The sequence below is a fragment of the Panthera uncia genome, chromosome X, assembly GCF_023721935.1.
Source record: "Panthera uncia isolate 11264 chromosome X, Puncia_PCG_1.0, whole genome shotgun sequence".
In the NCBI taxonomy this organism is placed as follows: Eukaryota; Metazoa; Chordata; class Mammalia; order Carnivora; family Felidae; genus Panthera; species Panthera uncia.
This window is the reverse complement of record NC_064817.1, coordinates 96,246,397-96,267,948: the sequence shown is the minus strand read 5'-3', so window position 1 is coordinate 96,267,948 and position 21,552 is coordinate 96,246,397. Positions and strand designations below refer to the sequence as shown.

The following is a 21,552-nucleotide window of genomic DNA, read 5'->3' as shown; positions in this document are numbered from 1 at the left end:
CACTATTGCTAAGTATGGTCACCATGTTTTACATTGCATACTTATAACTTATTTATTTTATGACTGGAAGTTTATACCTTTTGACCCCTTCACCAATTTCGCCCACCCCCTACTCCTACCTCTGGCAACAGTCAATCTGTTCTCTGTATTTGTGACCTTGTTTTTGTTTTTCTTTTTAAGATTGCACATACAAGTGAGACCATATGGTATTGGTCTTTCTCTGTCTGACTTCCTTCACTTAGCATAATGCCCTCAAGATCCATCCATGTTGTCAAAAATTCCACCCTTTTTAATTCACAGGTTTTTTTTTTGTTTGTTTTACTTCACAGGGTTTTTTTACCTTGACTTCTGCCTTCCTTTACCTTGATAAGGTGAGCCTCACCTTAAGGACAGCCCAAGGGCTCTCTTGTATTATTTCTCCTGGAATGAAAGTGAGACACAATCAGCCTTCCTACCCCCATATCATCTCTGGGGCCTACTCAGATATCGCTTAACAAATGTCTCCAGAATTATTCATCCAAACATTACTGCTTATCATGCTGTCCACTAGTGTTTCCTCTCTGATACTCTCATGGTTCTCACCACCAGATGTACTGATGTTCTTCCTAGAGTACGATGAGAACCTACATCTGCTTCCTTATCTGCCCTCAGGGTTGGGTATTGTTTCACTCCCCCATGATCATCTCTAGCCTATTTTATCCACATCGTCAAAATAATAATAGCTTATATTTAGTGGGTGCTTATTATGTACCCAAAAGTTTGTTGAGTGCTTTATAAACATTATCTGGCTTACCCTTTAGAATAACTCAAAATAGGCATTATGATTAGTTCCATGTTACATACACAGAAGCTGTCTCAGAGAAGTCAAGCAACTGGTTCGAGGCCATATAATTAGTATCACACCTAAGATTTGGACACAAGAGTATGTACTATATACTGCCTCCCCTTTACTTGCAGCCTTTCCTATCAGTGAGGGCCTAAACCTGAGATACAGAGACCATGCATTACTATTTTCAATGTTTGAATGAGATGGTGATTTTCCCTGTTAGCTAAATAGAACAGTAGGCCAAATCAACAGTCCCTGTGTCAGAAGAGGTATTTTTAAGCTTTCAAAGTGCTTAGTGGAATTTATATAAAGTCCCTGTTACATTGAGTCTGCTCCACAAATAGCTATGATTGCTATTGCTTTTTAAAATAACAGTAATAAGGATAGAGAAGCACTAAATGCAATGGATGTTTAAAAAAAAATCAAAGGCATTATTTGATATGGCTTCCGGAAAGGTGAGCCAAGAGACCAAGGCCTGACTAAGATATGCAAGGTTTGTTTTTTTTTTAACAGTATTTTTTTGTTGATTTCCACTGAGAGCGAGGGGTGTAGCAAGATAGATAGTGTTGACGCCGCTCTGGGAGTGTCTCTAAACAGAAATGCTCAGCACTCAGCAGTGAGAAGTCCCAGGTGTCAGGGTCACTTGGCCCTGGGCTACAGATGGCCGGCTCGATATGGTTTCACAAGTATACTTGATGGACCCATTCTGAAATGACAACGAATATGCTCTGGGGCATATACACTATTCACACCCATCACTTTGCCTGAATTTAGTCAACTCTTCCCCTCAATGGACTGGATTTTATGAAAAATAAAGAAATTGGGGGACCTACATAGGACAAATAACCACCTTTTATGCTTTTCTCTTTTCTGTAGATTTTAGCAAACATTTAAGTGCTTCTTCTGTGCCAAACCTCATTTTGTGGCGCTACTAATAAGGCCCTGGAGTTATTGCTGCCATAAACAAGAAAAGCTCTTCATATGTCTCAGGCTGCTCCTACCATGAGGATGGGATACCTACAACCAGAATTCCCACCATTAAGATTAACCGGTTGAGTTTAATGAACACTTATGGATTGTCGATCAGTATTAAAGACTCTGTGGTAAATGCTAAAGTAAAGACAAGAATATGACATTGCTCTGTCCTCCTGCAGTTCACGGCCTGATGGAAAAGGCATGCACGTCCAATTAAGGACATCACAACATACTCATTATGCACGGTGTGTACTAAGCGTGGCAGCACCAGAGGAGGAGCCCAAGCCACTCAGCCTGGGAAAGTTAAATGAAGGAAATGTTAAATGTCAAATGTCATTTGAGCAGGAGTAGGAAAGGTAAGTGAATATGTATTAGTAGGGTGGAAATAAGAAAGAGGGAAGAGTAAAGGAAACAGAATGGAAAAGGCAAGTGGATGTTAATTCAATAAATAGCTCTGTCTGGGTGTGAAGGGCATTGCTTAGTATGCCAAGGAGTAGAGCTATTAGAAGGGAGGGATTGGGAACACTGGATTATTTATTGAGTGCTGCTTATGTGTGAGGCATCGTGCTAAATGTTTTCTACATGTTTTATCCTAATAACTATACAAGAGAGAAATTATTGTTGCTTCATATGGCAATGGCTGAATTGCTCACCAAATATTAATATACTCCACTAGCCTCCCTTTCAGTGGAGTTGGGTTATAAGACTGAGTTTTGGCCAGTGGATATGGGCTAAAAATATGTAAGCTACTTCCTGTACTAATGGGATCCTTCAGGCTTCTCTTTCCCTCTGTGTCATCTTGGAGGCCACCTGTTCCATTGATACTATGTACAAGATGGGGTAAGATATCCTCATCCATCATGTGTACAATATGAGCAAGAAATAAACTTTGTGTTCAATCCCTAAGATTAGAGAGTTAATTCGTTACCACAGGATAGGCTATGCCAGTGGTTGCCAAATTACAGCCAGTGGGTCAAAAATGACCTGCCACCTGTTTTTGTAAACAAAGTTTGATTGGAACACAGCGCCACCCAAACATTTACATCATGTCCCTATGATTACTTTCATGCTACAATTGCAGAGTTAAATAGTTGCTACAGAGACGACGTGGCCTGCAAAACCTGAAATATTTGTTACTTGGCCTTTTACCAAAACAAAACAAAAACTTTGCTGACCCCTTCCTACTTCGTGAGTAAGGAAGGGGAAAAAACGCTCATCGGTAGTGTTGCTGGGATTTGAATCCAGTTGTGTTTTTGATGCTATTCTTTGTTTCTTGCTTTTATTGCCACTGGTTCTTTGACGTCCATTTGATACCGCACTTCAGCTACTATAGTTCTCCTGTTCATTTACCCACACCACACACCATGTGGATGGACCGCCCATTCTGGAATCATTTTTCTTCCTCAATATTGGCATGTCTTTGGGTAATAACTTATATTACTTGTCCCCTAATACCTAACTTCTCCAGCTAGTTTCACCTTAGCCCTAAGGGACTGGAAATGAGCAAAGGAAGAATCAAATATAACTTTAAAGACTTATTTTGTACTACTGGATGGATGCAGGGATGGGATAAGGATTGGAATGGGAGAGAGCTTTAATTCTAGGCATGTTGAGTTTAAGGTTTCCTTGGGAAAATCCAGGTGGAAGTTAAAGAGGCAGGTAGGGAGACAGGCATGAAGCTCAGAAAAGAGATCCGGATTAAAGATATAGTAGAATAAAACATACTGGATCATGCTTCCTCTCTCTCATAAATCTCACTGTGATTAGTGATAGAGCTGTAAGGTGACCGAGGCCAGGGCTCAGTCTGAAGGCCGGTTTGTATTCATTCTATGATTACATTAAAAAAGTGAATGGACACACCTGGGATAATATCTGTGACCTTGATCCTGTAAGCAACAGACCTGTTTTTCCCTCTAACACACTATGTTGTGTCTTCATGGCAGGACCAGACTGCTTCATGTTTCCAGGTCATATGGGGCTCTATTTGGGACTGGGGAGCTTCCTCTCAGAAAGATAAGCAAAGCCTTTACTGTCTCTACCAAGATTTCACAGGAACCAGTAGCAGGCTTAGTATCTCAAGGCCTTTATTTTTTCCCTGAGAGAAACAATGGTATGAATTATTCAGTATGCCACAGGAAGGCCATAAATTATTTGAGCATTGCACAGTTTAACTGTAGTTGAATCTAGGATTGCGAATGCAGTACAGTGATTAATCCTCAAGATGTGCAAAATGGAGCTTGTCCCTCTTCCTCTCAGGAGGGGCTGTGGGCCATGTACCTGAGTTCAAGCTTAACTCCTGTCAGACATATTTGATTTTCTCACTACGGTCTTCATAAAAATCCCATCTAGGGAATGAAGAACAACAATAACAAAAAACCCAAATAAAATATTCAAAATCCAATGATGACAACACGATGTGGGTTGTTTTGTTTGGTTGGTTGGTTTGCTTTTGTTTGCTTCATAGTTTGCTCCCTCTCACGGCCCTTCCACATTGTCATTCATGGCAAATAGATGATCTGAGGAAAACTACGTGTCCGATAGATGGACTTGTTCGGAGGCATCTCCTTTAGAACCCATTAGGTGCGCCAGAATCTATTTCATGGGCCTGGGTCTTACACTGTCCAACAGGGCTTTATGCTCAGAAGAATCCCACTGTTGCCTTAATGCTCTGCTGTCTTGAGATTCTTAATAACTTTTGAACCAGGGTCTCACATTTTAATTTTGCCATGGGGACCCACAAATTACGTGGCTGTTTTGTCTTATGCTTGACTTTGGTTTCCTACTGTCTGACCTTGGCCATACCTGAGCTCTTTTAAGTGTACTCAGGCCCCAAATGCCGTGAAGATACTTGAAGAAATGTTGTGCTTCAGTGTGTATTATAATAAGCGGAGTTCTGTTGTTAATAGGCTCATTGTAGATATCTGGCCTGTTTCTGAATTTTCCTATTTTGAACCATGGCAAGATGGTGCTTGGCTGATTTCTGAGACTTTGGTAGGGCATAGCGGCAAAGGGAAGGTTGCCCAAACCTGGATATCCGTGTGTGCATAGGTGCTCAGTCCCTCTCAATAATATGGACCACAGAGAGGCCAGAGATTCTGTATAGATGGCTGGTTGCTGCTGAACTTATTTAAAGCCACACTGCTGAGTGTGTCTTCTTACCTTTAGTCTCTTTTGGACATTCCTGAGTGATTCCCACCTGTAGGCACTATTACCTCCTTTGTAGGAAGGTTTGCAGTTAAGAATAAAAGATGCAACATGGAAGCCTTTGAAAGAATTCAAGCCCATGTGTTTTGCATCACTCTGGATTTGCATGCTGCATCCATGAAAGACCCTCCTGTGTTATTTCAGCTTCCAGGTATCTGTGTAAATGTATGATTCCTACTTGACCATCCAAACCATATGCCCCAAAAGCCTAGTGCCACTGGGGCCCTAAAGGAACTGTTTGTCACTGAATTTTCTCTACCTTTGGCTCCTTTTCTGAATTCAATTTCCTTTTTCCCTCTTAGTGACCTTTTTGTGACCTTCTTTTGATGTCACAGATAGCCAAATTCTAGATATGGGACAAGCTAATGGTAGAGATATTCACTGTGACTTGGCAAACTTTCTCCTTGTCGGTTGGTGACTCAGGCAGGAGGGACAGGAAATGTGCTGTCAGTGGCAGAATCGCTCCCTGCAATAAGGCATTAGTTTGAATCCCAAATTAAAATGTAAAAGGGATGGGGAGGAGGAGGAGGCCCATCCATACCCTCAGTCTTTATTCACCTGGTTAATGACTCAGGCTGTTCATTAGGCACCAAAGAAGCAAGCTTTATCGTTTCCCCAGCTTCAAAAACTGAAACGCCTGCATTCAAATTACACCAACATGCTCCAAAGCCTCGTTAATTGAAAGTATGTGATGGGATCTAATGTAACATTTATCTTGCTGCAATTGACATGAGAGGCAGAGGTGAGGGGTTTAAGGAGTATTTTATTTAAAGACAGACTTGAACAGGCTGTGGGAGTGATTGCCAGCTTGTCAGGTGACTCACTGACACCTGGAGAGAACTTTGTGTCATTAGCCAGTCTGAATCCCAAATACGGCCCAGGACAATATACTGAAGACTTTGGGCCGCCTTTATCCCCACCTCCCTACCCTACACCCTTTCTTCCTGGCAGTTTTTATCTCCACTAATAAATAAAAATTAGTACTCGGCACATACTGGAAACATTGACTACAAAACTGATCCAATACAAGGCCTGCACGGGGGCTTGTATATCAACAGACATGCCTTTCCATCCCACATACAAGTAATGCATTTGGGTTTTCAGGAATCGGTGGGTTTGGGGGTGCAAAGCATTGGAATTAAAAAAGAAGGATGTAGGGGAAGCATCCTGTTTAGCTTGCTGGATTTACCCATGCATAGCTCACTGTCTTGGGAAAAATAGTTTTGTACAGCAACCTCATCTTTAAATGGGAGAGGATATCCTACTTATTGCCAAGAGAGGCTCTAGGGGGGACTGGTGGGGTCATCTGTGGTACAGAAAGGATTTGGGGAAATCCTTTCAAGTTAACTCTACTTACGGGTAGGTATATACACAGAAGTCTCTTCATACATCCCAGCTATTGTGAAAGGATATGGCATCGTTATACATTAGAGCACAGTAATTTCTTAAGTGGGTTTGGCCATGGAGGGAAGGGAATGAGGGGCTAGTGCATGCATGGGAACAACCCATGTTCTGTTTCTGTCATGGGCCCCCAAAACAGATTTCTATCTTCTTCTTTTTTTTTTTTTTTGTTTTTTGAGAGAGAGAGAGTGTGTGTACACGTGTGTGCACACGTGCATACACGAGTAGGGGAAGGGCAGAAGCGGGGAGAGAGAGAGAGAGAGACAGAGACAGAGACAGAGACAGAGAGACAGAGAGAGAATCTTAAGCAGGTTCCATGCCCAGTGTGCAGCCCGAGGCAAGGCTCAGTCTCCCAGCTATGAGAACATGACCTGAGCTGAAATCAAGAGTCAAACGCTTAACCCACTGAGCCACCCAGGTGCTCCCATCCTGTCTTCTAAGTAGCAGAACTTTAGATAATAGTCAGTATCTATAAATAATCTCTGTGATTATCAGAGTCCCCTACCACACTTGCTTACTTCTTGAGCTAAGAATTGGAAAAAAAAAAAAAAACAACCCATTATGCCATTCATTTTCTGGATCATGTACAGTACTTCCCTCTTACCCACAGGGGATACATTCTGAGACCCCCAGTGGATGCCTGATACTGTGGGTAGGACCGAACCCTATTATACTGTTTTTTCCTTACACATACATACCTTGGATAAAGTTTAATTTATAAATTAGGCACAGTAAAAGATTAAGAACAATAACTAGTAATGGATAGAATAATTATAACAATATACTGTAATAAAAGTTATGTGAATGTGGTCTCTTTCTCTCAAAATCTTATTGTACTGCACTCACCTTTCTTCTTGGGATGATGTGAAATAATAAAATGCCTACCTGATGAGGTGAAGTGAGGTGAATGATGTAAGCAGGATGATGTAGTTTTCGGGTACTATCGACTTTCCGACCATATGTCAGTAGGAGGATCATCTGCTTCCAGACTGTGGTTGACAGCCGGTAACTGAAACAGTATAAAGCAAAACCAAGGATAAGTGGGAGACTACTGTGCAGAGATTGAAAACAGTCCCAGTGTGGTCGATTTGTAAATTCTGTCACCGTCTAGGTTAGGATTTTCCTTCTTTCTCATTTCCCAAATCCTATCAGTTTCTTCAGGTTTGCTCACATTTGCTCACCATGGATTTTTTTTTAAGTTTCTACTTTGAAATAATTATAGATTTGTAGGAATTTGCAAAAAAGAAATGTACAGAGAGGTCACATGTACTTTTCATCCAGTTTCCCCCAAATGTAGATCGAGTTTGTCCTGCTGTTAGTCATATTTATTTGATACAAGGCCTCTTGACTGCCTCATTCCCCTAACACACCCTGCACAGGGCATTTGGGAACACTTACATGACACAGGGCATCCTAAGATATTAGTGTATAAGCAACTGGCTAATATTTCATTAATATTACCCACCATATATCTTTATCTTATGACTTCGGTTCATGAAGAACAACACAGAAAAATGGAAGAGCTACCTTGAAAGGTGAGCATTTTCAAAGATGATTATGTTCCATGAAATCTTAACTTATACCTCATGTGAGTGGCTTACACATCATTGTGACTTATGTAAGGCATAACCGAAATAAGTTTTGAAACTCAGGGTGATACAGACTCTTAAGGTAGGAAATCCTATTAATGTACCCTCCCACTGTTATGTAATACAAAATTCCTTTCCTTGGTAACAGTCTTAGCCTTCTCCAATTTCTTATTTATGTTTGTGCATCTCTCCTCTAATTACATATTGTGGAGTTTGACAGTCAAGGTCATTCTCCCTATCTCCTTTAATGAATATAGGACTATCTACCACTTCACTCTCTCAGTCCTTGTTTTTCTAGATTAGAGGGTTCACCTTATTAACCAGCCTTGGTGAATAGGCTCCTTCTCGGTCAACTTAGATATATTTCTCTAGGCCTACTCCAACCAATTTATAACCACCCCTGCTTCCAAAAAATAAATAGATGTATTGTACATTTGCTCCTTGGCTCCAAATCTGTGAGTGAAGAAATGTTCTGAATATGAGCAGAAGTGTGCGTGGTGTGTGTATGTGTGTGTGCGCGCACGCGCATGCACATGCACATGTATATGTATGTGGGAGGTAGTTAGGGTGGTGGGGGACTTAATTTAATGTCACCATTTAAATAAAACATTCTGGTGACTCAGGGGAAAATACAAAAAAGTAGAAAAATTGCTTTGGATTCTCTGCTATTCTGCTGAAAATAATACTATTTCATTGGAATTATTCAAATACCTTAAAAAATTTTCACTGTACATATTTAATTTTCACTCATGCATTTGAAGGTGTGCATACATTTGTATTCATGACAAATTAGGAGGCTTTGCATGAGTGCACACATATACATGGGTGAGTCAGTCATTCAGTGGTAGGCATTACTTCCTGTGATTCCATAATATCAAATACTGAGGAGGTAAGGTAGGAATATGCAAAACAATATTTTCTCTTGAAATTTACCATAGATATGCCTGTAAGAAAAAAAAAAAGAGGAAAAACACTATTTGCTATTTCATTGAGATTTCAGGCTTAATTAGACTTTGTTTAAAGCTTTTTAAAAAATGTTTATTTAGTTTTGAGAGAGAGACAGAGTATAAGCGGGGGAGGGACAGAGAGAGAGGGAGACACAGAATCCGAAGCAGGCTCCAGGCTCCGAGCTGTCAGCACAGAGCTCCATGCAGGGGCTCGAACCCATGAACTGCAAGATCATGACCTGAGCTGAAGACAGATGCTTAACTGACTGAGCCACCCAGGTGCCCCCTTTTAAAGCTTTGAATAAAAATGAAAATAAAATAAGAAAGAAAAGAATTCATTAATGAAGCTGGTTAGGCAGCAAATATGAAGATCTCTCACCCCCTTTTAACTTCCCTTTATTAGCACGTGTTCCTGAACCATCTCCATCCACCTCTGTAGTTTTCAAGGTTGAGCGTTAGGGAGATTCCCTGCACACTCACTTGCAGCAGTGTTTCTCCTGTGAATAGCTGTCTTCTCATCAAGAATGAAAAATAATAAATTGGAGGCCTGGGCTTTAAATTTGGAACATTTTTTTTCCCACCAGGCAAACATTGGATAAATAAGAACTCCTAGGATGCTCTAGAGGTCTTAAAAATTTACCTTCCTGCTCCTTCACATCTGAACCTCCAGCCCTCAGACATAATCACTCTCTTGGTTCTCTTTCTTTCCTCTTTCTTTCTCTCTTTTCCAGTCTCCTGACTATGGCTTATAAGAGAAATGACTACAAACATTTTTTTGATTCCTTTGGTGTCTCCAAAGAACTAATTGTGTCTTGGCAAAAATCATGTCAGGAAGAATCTGGAGACTCCCTGAAAGAAAAGTTTAGGGCTCTGATTCAATATATGGCAGGTCGTTAACTTTCTGGAAAATTGGCTGAGTTTAACCATAATGCTATTGAGACTAACTGGATTGGAGATATTTTAAATTGAAAGAGACCCCAGACACTGATTAGTCACTGTATCATAGACTCCCAGAGCAGGAGTCTTAAATGTTACCTAGTCCATTTTGCCCAATGGATGTTTAAATTCCTCTATAACTTCCCAGCCAAGAGGTTACCAAACTCTTGTGTAAATACCTTTAGTGATAAGGCACTCATTACTTAATGAAGTTGTCTATACTTTCTCTGGATTGCCCTTGCTTATTCTTATAAAATTTTGCTCATACAGATCCAAAATCTGTAGATTCTCTCTGTTATTTCTAGTTCTACCCTCTTGACGATACGCAGAACACACTGTTCTCTCATCTTCATGATGGCCCTTCAACGATTTGATGACAACTTCCATCTTTTTCTTGGGTCACATCTTCTTTAGACTTTATGTTTCTTATATGGCATTGGTTTATGTCTCTCTGATACTTGTGGTTATTCCCTTTTGAAAGCACGGGGCCTGGTATTCCATTCTATATAAAGTGGAAGGTAAAGGTACCACCCAAACTGTAAAGGTTAAGAAAATAAATTTAAGTACAGTATACACAGTTATCTCTAAAAATAAAAATGTGAATAGCAGGGTTTGGGGGGATGATTAGGGAGGAAGTGGGAGAGGAGAATGAACTCACTCTTTATTGGCAGGAAGCTACCATGTTATTTTAAAAGTTTATAAATCCAGAAGATGTATAAGTACATGTTTTGTGCTGTGGTTACAACCAGCAGGAAACTTCTAAAGAGAAATAATGAAGAGTAGTTGACTGCTCTGAGACTGAGACGAGGGATGAAGAGGGAGAGCTCTTTTCTCCTTTTGTGCTCTTCTGGATTGTTTGAATCTTTATTATTAAGGGCATATACACTTCCACGATGCCTTATATGTAATTCAGAGGCCCAAAAAACTCTGAGAGAGAAAAGTTTTTTCATATCATTTGGCCATTAAGCTTCACTTAATCTGAATAACTTGGTAATTATTCAGAAAACCTGAACTGATGTAGAGCTGTTTATAATCTTCGTTATTGCAATATTGTATGTATATTCATTGATTTTGTTCCAAAAATATTAATGTGTTTGATTTGGGGGTGCTATTCCAGACCCTACTGGGCATGCTAAATAATATACAGTGTATAGCACTGTATTATCTTTTTAAATCCTGAAAATTTTTGAGTTTTTGAAACATATCTGGCTGTAAGTATTTTAGATATGGTATTGTAAGCTTATGATACTTTATTGTAATAATAAAAAAGAATGACAAAGTAAGCTTATAATACTTTATTGTAATAATAAAAAAGAATGGCAAAGCCCAGAAACCGTAGATAATACTTGAGCATGTTCTGATCACAGCGCGGCCCAATTAGTCACCTCCCCCAGTCTAGATATTATACTTTTAGTAACACAACCTAAGAATAACCACTTTACTTGTTTCGGTGTTTGTATCACATTTACTGAATCATTCTGAGCTTACTGTCTATTAAATCCTGAAGTCTCCTTTACAAGAGCTATTCTTGCTAAGCCATGTTCCCAAAAGTAATATAGAAGATGAACATGTATTCACTACAGGGCTGTTATAAATAACAAGCTCCCTGATGCATTTAAAATATCATTCAATATACCAAGATATGATATCCATACAAGTTTTCAATAATATGGTTACTGCACTGTTGCTACCTCAATATAGTGCATTATGCATAGTGCATTATCAAATTAAATATACTTGATTTTGAATCCTGAATCTGGTATTTCCTAGGTATGTGACTTTGGGAAAGTCATTAACTACTCTGAGCTCATTTTGCCTATAAGATAGGCTTTATAATTCTAAGCATAACATAAAGAGTTCTGTATTCTCAGCCAGAAATAGATGCACAAAAAAATATGTATTACTATTATTCTAAATAATAATAGCAACATAAAACAGTGGTTCCCAAATTTTGTTTCCCATGAGAATCATAGGGGGAGCTTTTCAAATTCGTGATGCCCAAGCTGTATCCCAAATTAATTAAATCAGAATAGCCTGAGGTAGAAGCTAAGTGATTCCAATGTGTAGCAAAGTTTGGGAAGCACTGACCTAAAGTAAAAAATGTTTGTTTTTTTTTTAAATTTTAATGTTTATTTTTGAGAGAGGGAGAGAGAGAGAGCCAGAGCATGAGCCGGGGAAGGGCAGAGAGAGAGGGAGACACAGAATCCGAAGCAGGCTCCAGGCTCTGTAGGCTCTGAGCTGTCAGCACAGAGCCCGATGCGGGGCTTGAACCCATGAAACGCGAGATCATGACCTGAGCCGAAGTCGGACCCTTAACCAACCCTTAACCGAGGTGCCCCTAAAGTAAAAAATCTTAATACTTGCCACCAGAAGATGGACTTGTTGTTGGCATATTAATTTACTTGCATCTGAAGCTACTAGACTCTCTTAATAGCTTTTCCCAATCCCAGTAGAGCAAGTTTTTGTTTGTTTGTTGTATAATTACATGTTTTTGGAAATTCATTTAGTCTCGGGAAGCCGATCCTTACAAAAATGGTGAGCCCATTTTGATTATAAAGTGGGCCTCATATAAAATTTCTTCATGTGTGTTGTAATTTTTTGTTGAAATATGAATATTTTAGGCAATGTATCTAGCAACTCTGGCTGATGACTTTTTTCTCCTCACTTTTGGAGGCTTGTGTTTGCTGTTGTTTTATTCTTTGCTTAGTTACTTGGATATTTGAGTAAAGTCTAATTCCCCAGCAATGTGAAGCCTTTGATGTGGTTTCTCAGAAGGTGCAGCTTTGGGCATGCACACATTCACCCGTCTTTTACCCATGGCAACCACTAATATATTTTTCATTTCTATAATTTTGTCATATGAAGAACGTTATATAAATTAAATCATAGGCAATATAGCTTTTTATGATCTCTCCCATCCCCCACATTACTTTCTTCAGAGTAATCCAGGTGTGAATAGACATTTTTATAAATAAGACACACAGACGGCCAATAGGCACACAAAATGATGCTCAACATCACTAGCCATGAAGGAAATGCAAATCAAAACCACAATGAGATATCACCTCACAACTGTCAGATTGACTTTTATCAAAAAGAAAAAAAAAAAACAACAGTGTTGGCGATGATGTGGGAGGAAGGGAATCCTTATGCACTGTTGCTGGGAATGTCAACTGGTGCAGCCATTATGTAAAACAGTATGGAGATTCCTCAAAAATTAAAAATAGAACCACCACACAGTCCAGCAATTCTACTTCTGGGTATTTATCTGAAGAAAATAAAAAACACCAATTAAAAAAGATATATGCACCACTACGTTCATTGCAGCATTATCTACAATAGCCAAGATATGAAAGCAACCTAAGTGTCAATCAATAGATGCAAGGATAAAGAAGACATGATATATATATACAACGGAATATTACTCAGCTATAAAAAGAATGGAATCTTGCCATTGCAACAATATGGATGGATCCAAAGGGTATTATGCTAAGTACAATGAATCACAGAAAGGCAAATACTGTATGGTTTCACTTCTTTGTGAAATCTAAAAAACAAAACAAAACAAAACAGAAACAGACTCACGGATACGCAAAACAAACTGATGGTTACCAGTGGTAGGGGGGATGAAGGCGAAATAGATGAAGGGGATTAAGAAGTACAGACTTCCAGTTATAAAATAAGTAAGTCATGGCGATACAATGTACAGCATAGGGAATATAGTCAATAATACTGTAATAACTTTGTATGGGGACAGTAGCTAGACTAACAATAGGGATCACTTCATAATATATAAAAATACTGAATCACTATGATGTACACCTAAAACTAATAGGATATTACATGTTAATGATACTTCAATAAAAAAGAATATTCCCTTTCAAATTGGGAACCAGGAAAAAAGAATATTCCAGGTTGTTGTAATAAAGATGCTATAAACATCTGTGTGCAAGTTTCTGCATAAACATAAGTCTTCCTTTCTCTGGGATAAATGTCCCATGAATTTCACTCAAGGGTCACTCAAGGGTCACTCACCTTGACACTCAAGGGTGTGGGGTCTCCCTTGGTTTCTACTGATACCATGGGGGATGAAAGTCTAGGCTCTCTAGTTGACCTTCTTTGATTATCACTCCAACAGGGGTGTTTGGGCACCTTATTACATCCCAGCAAAGGTAAAAATCTAGGCTTCCCACTCAAATTTTGCTGATGTCAGTAGAGGTGGGGCCACAGTGTTCTGTGTGGTACTGGCTGGATTAGAGCGGCTATTGTCTAATAATTTTCCATCTAGGTTGTTCCTTTCCTAGTCCTTTGTTTAGAGAAAGCAGGCTTTTGGTGGAGAGGGGAGATATTTTTTTTAATTTGTACCTGCTGGTGTTAACATATTGCCAGTTTCTTTAGCTCCAATTCAGGATATATGAAGCAAAAAGAAAATCTAGGGAACTTACCACTATGTTATTCCTTGTGACCTGAGATAAGTAGCTAGTTTTTCTTCTTCTGTCTTCTTATTCTTGTTTTATATATAATTAATGTCCAAAGTTTTTAGTTGTGCTTGGTGGGAAAAATAGGGGAAAGTATACCTACTCCATATTTCTGGACATGGAGTTGACCCAACAATTCTACTTCTAGGTATTTGCTTACGAGAAAAGAAAACACGTCTACACAAAGACTTATGCATGAATCTTCATAGCAGCTTTATTCATAAGAGGCAAGAAACTCCCTACAACCTACCAAATTCCCGTCGATGTGAAGGGCTAGTTATATATTAATAATGTTGAATATTGTTTAAAATTAAAAGATCTGCCCAGTAACATCAAATGTGAGAAAAAGTGGAGGGAAAAAAGAACATTTAGACACACTGGTAGGAATGTAAATTGTTATAATTGCTTGGGAAACAAATGGAATAAAGTTAAATTTGAGTAAAATTGAAAATGTGCATTTTTACTTCTAGATGCCCTAGAAAGTGTCTTGTAAATGTATACGAGGAGATGTGTACAAGGATGCTTAATATGGCACTGTGTGTAACAAACAGAAATTGGAAAAAACTAAAAGGTCCATCAATAAGGGATCAGAGGAATCATAATATATTGGGTAATTACATCCAATTAGCCTATAAATTGAAACTGAAATAAAAAACTTGTTGACTGAAAAAAGGTTAGTCGCAAAGTTATATATGCAAATTATACTACTTTTATAAATTTTAAATCATACAAAAGAATTCTATAGCTAGTTTCATGGACACAAATGTATGCAATGTGTGTATAAAGTGGAGGATGAGAAAATATATCTATAATTTACATAAGTGACTGCCTGTGGTGTGAGAGGAACAGCTTAAGGAACTTAAACACAAGGGATCTCTTCTTTTTAACATTTTTTTTTACAGGTTTTAGATTCATGGACATTTTCTGTGTTACTCTCTATAATCCGTTTTTATTTTTCATAATTAAAAAGGAAAGCAGTTAGGAAATTATAGCTAGACCTGGCTTTCCAAAAAGGGGAAAACACGTGTGCAAAAATGATGAAACACACTTAGGAAACTGTAAGAAACTTGTTCAGACCTGGTGAAGGGCACATAAGCCTTGAGTCATAGATAAAGGGCAGATCATGAAGGGCCTTGTAATGTCACGTTGAGGGACATGTGGATTTTTCTTGGAAGGCAATGGAAATCCAATGAAGGCTTTGAAGAAAGAATGGTAGTTACAGGAATGCATGCATGCGATATGTGCATATTTAAGTCCAATGGTATTAGGGTTGTGGAAAGGAAAAGGAGTCACAGAGAAGTGGCAACACAACCTATGGTCACAAAAAACAGGAAGTGCTAAAAGTAAAGTTTTGGTGGCATGCAGGCTCTGTGAGGGCAGGAAGCATGTCAGCCCCTTAGTATGTGCTGCAGAGCAGACTAATGTGGATGCACAGACACACCGTAGTTACAGTGGCTGCCTACTGGGAGAATTCGCGATTGAGCTCTTATTGTGGGAAATTCTATTTCAGAGGCATGATTTTCTTGGTGGTAGGTTTAGATTTGTGTAGTGCAAGCTAGGCAGTAGATATGGATTTTTTATTTGCTGTCTGACAGCCCGAATGTCCACCCAGTTGACTGAATTTATTGTGATCGATTTAGTTAAAAAACAATTTCTTACATTAGAATAGCAGGCAGATCATTTGTTGGATTAAATGAATTTATATTTTGACAAATATTTGAGCCAAATTGACAATCACAAGCGTCCTGGTTGCATGAATTGAAACAAAGATCCACTGGGTAAACACTAAGAAACAATATTTTATTTTACTCATATCTAGAAAGATGTAGAAGTTCAACTCTGAGAGATTGGGGCCAAACAATTTGAAATCCTACTCTATTTTCATTCCCATTCGTATTACATTTGCTTCACATAATTCTACAATTTTAAAACTTATCCTTCAAAATAGAAGAAAATCTCACTCAGTGAAATTTGTAATTGTTACAAGTATATGGAGTAGGTATAGGCTAGGTTACATTATTATAAGTTTCAAAGAACATTTGGAAATGGATTAGCTCATTTCTATCATCAGCTGTCAATGCATGTCCAATTTGGAGCTAGACTCTAAAAATTAGTATATGAAATTTGAGACTCAGTCCCTGTTCCTGTCATTTAACTTCTTGACATATGTAAAATGGGGATAATGGTTCTTAATTTGCAAGGTTATTATGTAATTTAATTTACATACATATGTGTGTATAAATATATATATATATATATATATACACACACAGATATCCACATGTGCATGCATATATATGTGTGTGTATATGTGTATATGTTATATATATATATATATGCATATGTATATATATATTTGCCTAATACATAGGAGGCATCTAATTAATGTTTATTCTTTTCTCTTTCCCACCCTCAGTGAGAATTTGGCACACACTTGAAGAGACAGAGTGAAACAACCAGATGATTCCTCCATGCAGAGAAATTTTTTAAATACAGATTATAATTTTTTAAAGTTTGGGGCTCTTGAGTGGCTCAGTTGGTTAAGCATCAGACTCTTGATTTCGGCTCAGGTCATGATCTCATGGTCGTTAGACCAAGCCCCATGTGAGGCTCCATGCTGACTGTGGAGCCTGCTTAAGATCCTCTCTCTGTCCCTCTGCCCCTCTCAGACTTGTGAGTGTGCTCTCTCTCAAAAAAAAATTAAAACTAAAAAAAATTAAAAAAAAATTTAAAGTCATAATCCACCCATTCAGATAGAGTTATGCTAATGACTTTGTGTATCTCTTCCAAATTAAACACATTTTGTTTAAATGTGTGTGTTAGTCTGTGTATGTACATGTGGGATAGATCATACTGTGCATACTATTTTATCGCCTGCTTTGTCTTACTTAATTACCCATTGTTCTTATCTTTTTATATCATTAAATATTCTTTCTCAATAGATAGATCATTTCCCATTCCTCCACAGACTTTTTGCATAATGCCTTGTATTCCATTGTTTGACAGCATGAATACACTTTTCCCACATTTTAACATTCCCTTTATGTAACTACCATTCATTTTGCTTTTGATTTGCTAAATGAACTTTCCCAAAGAAGTAAAAAAATTCTACTGCAACTATGTCCTTCTCTAATACTGAATCACAGTATTGGAGACATTTTATATAGACACGTTGCTTTTAACGTGTGCAGTGACTCTGGCCACATTCAGGAAGTTGGTATTTAATATTAACAACACTCAGACTATTTAATACTAATAAATAATATATATTGTTCATATCGTTGAGTACCTACTATGTGCCAGGTAGTGTGCTAAGTGTTTTACATAGATTTAATCCTTGTAACCTTACTGCACATACTATGTGTATCCCTATTTTAAAGATGAGAAAACTGAGATCACGAAGTTAAATCACTTACCCGAGTTTACAATAGCTAGTAAGCAAGGTGTAAGTAAGGATTCCAATGTTGGCCACCCGTAGTCTTAACTACTACGCTATATCACAAGCTGCTTGGTGAAGAGGAAGTCAGAGAACAGGTATGCTACTGAGAGCCGACAGATTCCATAATTACTCCATGTTTCCCCTCCTGTCGAGCCACGCACATCCCATGTTTCAGCACTTGCCATGTTGCAGGCACGTTCTTAAATGGCAGTGAAATCTAAGTGAATTTCTAAGTCCGCTGTGACGTGTGCACGTTTGTGCGTCTGTGTGTGGTTCTGCTCCGCTCTGACATTCTTGAATTCTAAGAGGGCATTTACAGCAACTCCCGAAAAGGTGTCTACGAACGGAGGGTTTGTAAATCATTTCGCATTCCTCCACGTGCTCATAATTGCAGAGTTGCCTACTTTTTATTTACATCGTTCTGTCATGACATAGTTCCTAAAGCTGCAACTTAAGTAATTTTGCCCTTTCCTCTCGGTTGGCTACCATCTCCCCAAGCCCTCTCTCTCAGTCAGTGATCTGTGAGTGAACACTTCAATTCACTGGGAGAGATCGCTATTAAACGTTATCTTATGGGTAATCTTTTTGTCAAGACAGAATCATGTAAAGGGAAGAATCACTCCAAAATTGATGTTTTGGAAGTTTGGATTTGTTTGGTATATTATTGTCTTAAAGTGGCCCCATCTGCAGCATGTGTTGAAGGCCCAGCTGTCAGCCATAGAAAAGACAAAGGCAAGCTGGAAATGGAGGTGAACGCATTCGGGCCCGAGTGCTTCCACCGGGGCAGAAGCAGTGCCTGCTCACATTCCTTCTAGCCACATCACTGAAAGAAAATGAATATTCTCCTGGCACTTGAGGAAGATAGAATTGTGTTGACTCCCAATGTGAGTCTGAAATCAGCTCTCCTGTAGTAAAAGCAATGGTTTGTTTTACTTGAGTATAAAATGTATTTTCTAAGATTTTTTTTTTTTTTTTTTTTTGCTTTGCAGATCTCCAAGAAAGGAAGGCATAAATCTTTCACACAGAACACGAGGGAAGGAAAATAATATAGCTCAGCACCCATTCTCTCTAGGTCAATGTATTTGGCTAATTTTTATAGCAGCTGGCTAAAGTAGGCCTCATTATCATCAGGGAAGTTAGGCAAGTTGCCCAAGGTCACAGTACCAGTAAGTGGCAAAGATAGAACAGTACATAGAAGAGAATCGGAATATGTAATAATAACGATACTAGCAAACAATTATTGAAAGCTAACCAGGTACTACATACTAGATACTGTGGCAGTTTTTCATAAAAAGATAGAAACCAGGTGATGGAAATGAGTTGAAAACGAAGCTCAACCGATAGAATATATGCAATGGCTGAGAATGCCCCCCTACTCCAATAATAATGATAAAAGCTAAAATCAATTCAGCACTTACTAAGTGCCAGGCTCTGAATAAAGTATTTTATATTCATTATCTCATTCAATCTTCACAGCAATTCTTTGAAAGAACGTACAGTCTGGTGGGAGAAGCAGATAATAATCAAATAATCTCATAAATAAATTAAAACTGCAACTGTGACAAGTCTTAAAAATGGCTACAAGACTGTATAATTAGGGGGATTGCCCTAGTCATAAAGATCGAGGAAGACTTCCCCAAGGGAGAGAGAGTGGGAAATAGCATGTGCGAAAGCTTGTAGGGGAGGGTGGGTGGGGCTTTTGGAAAACTGAAAGTAGAGGGGAGGGGGCACGGGGCTTTTGGAAAACTGAGAGTAAGCCAGTGTGGCAGGAACAGAAAGAATAAGCCCGAGCTTGTTGTATATGGAGGCCGGAAAGTTAGGGAAGGGCCAGATCATGTGCCAAGTGTGTTAAGGATTTGGGGCCATAAGAGGCCAGTGAAATATTCTAGAGGAGAATGACCTGTTCAAATGCATGTTTTAAAGCAATCATTCTGGCTGAATGGAGAATACATTAGGGGAGGAAGAGAGTAGCTGCAGGAAGACCATTTAGGAGATGATTATATTCATTCAGGCCAAAGGTGACCATGAGAGTTTGGATGAACTGGTTGTGGCAGATGCGGAGTGGATTTGATTCAGATACATTTAATTCATTATAAAGGACAGGCCTTGGTGATACATTAAATTCATGGAATAAATGTTAATAATTACTTGGTTATGAACTAAATTATGTCTCCCCAAATCCATAGGTTGAAGCCCTTACCCCCAGTGTGACTATATTTGCAGATGGGATCTTTGAAGAGGTAATTAAGGGTACATGAAGTCATAAGGGTGGGTTCTAATCCAACAGGGACTAGCGTCCTTCTAAGAAGAGGGATGTGTGTGCACAGAGTGACAACCACGTGAGGACACAGACAGAAGGCAATCATTTGGAAGGCAAGGAAAGAGGCCTCAGGAGGAACCAAAGCTGCCAGCACCTTGATCTCAGATTTCTAGCCTCCAGAACTGTGAGAAACAAATATTTCAACCACATGGTCTGTAACGTCTTGGTATGTTAACCTCAGAGAATACATACCATGGGTTTCTGGTTTGAGCAACTGATTAGTTACATGATGGTCCAGGTTCACAAGAAAAGATGAAGAAAATGAGGCAAAGAATTTTAAATAAGTTGTGCATGTTCTCCAAACCAAAGCCTGATTCCAAACCCCATGTTCTTAACCAACATTCTAGTATAGGGTAAGTAGGGCAGAAAATAATTCAGTCCACTCTGAACCCTAGAGCTAAATCATAATTTTAATTTTTAAAAGCACGTTCCCAGTTTAATTATATAATGCAAAAAAAAAAAACAACCCGTCATCTGGACAAGTAAGTGATGCTGCCTTTGGTATCACTGCCCTAGAAACATGAACTCGGGCTTGTCTAGCTTTAGAGGATAGCCCAGAAGGTAAACTTGACTGTGTTTTTTACGGAACTGGGGGACTCTGCCTTCTGGTTAATCATGTTCTCAGTGCTGCTGCTAACCATTGTTAACATGCTTGTGACTTCCTTTGAAGCTTCTAACCCCTGAAGTCTGTACTCCAAAAACACAGCTGCCAGATATTATGAACCAGATTGACCGTATGCTCAAGCAAGTGTGGGAGAAGCCATGGCTAATACTGGATAATATAGATGAGCAGCTGTGTTAGTTTTGACCTCTGTCTACTTTTTCAACCAACTCCCTCTATCACACACACATCATACATAGAGCGTTATCTGTTTCAAAACTCACAACCTGTGGAGGAGAAAACATTTTGACATTGGGTGTCTGACTTTCCCTCTTTGTGTCCTCGTGTCTCTGATGCCTGGAACTCTCAAGCCAGCTCTTCCACACCGGGATCTGTATATCCCAGGCTGTGCCCCAAATTGTAACCCTTCTATTTTATTTTATTCTACAGCAAAATACCCTGGCCTTTCCATGGCCCAAAGTTGCCTACCAGTAGACAACAGGAGCCACTCTGATACTATCACCAATGTCAACAGTAGTGGCTAAGGAGAACTTTCTATGTTCTGCCATGCATGGAACATAGTTACATCTTGTTATAAGATCTTCACTACCTTCATAAAAAAAAGTGACCGTAATGGTGGCAATTCCCAGGGCTTTTGGCTGCTGTTTCAAGCCATCTCCAAAACTGCTTAGGTGTAACATTTGCCCTACTAGAGTATATTGTTATAAATTCCGAAGTACCTGGAAACACAATTTTGGAGGGAAAGAAAGAAATAGGGCATATGATCCATCGGTTGGTACCATCTCTCAGCTACAAAGTGTTCACATCTCTAATTA

General features: G+C 38.9%; 1 long non-coding RNA gene across 1 annotated transcript in view; it reads right to left on the bottom strand.

Moving 5' to 3' along the window:
- Nucleotides 1-340: 340 nt before the first annotated feature.
- LOC125931943 (uncharacterized) overlaps nt 341-21,552 on the bottom strand; it is a 406,782-nt gene continuing 385,570 nt past the window's right edge. Inside the window, exons 3-4 of the long non-coding RNA XR_007460510.1 lie at nt 7,292-7,415; nt 341-420 (exon numbers count right to left, since the gene is read on the bottom strand). This is a non-coding gene — a long non-coding RNA (uncharacterized LOC125931943). The remainder of the gene's footprint in view (nt 421-7,291; nt 7,416-21,552) is intronic.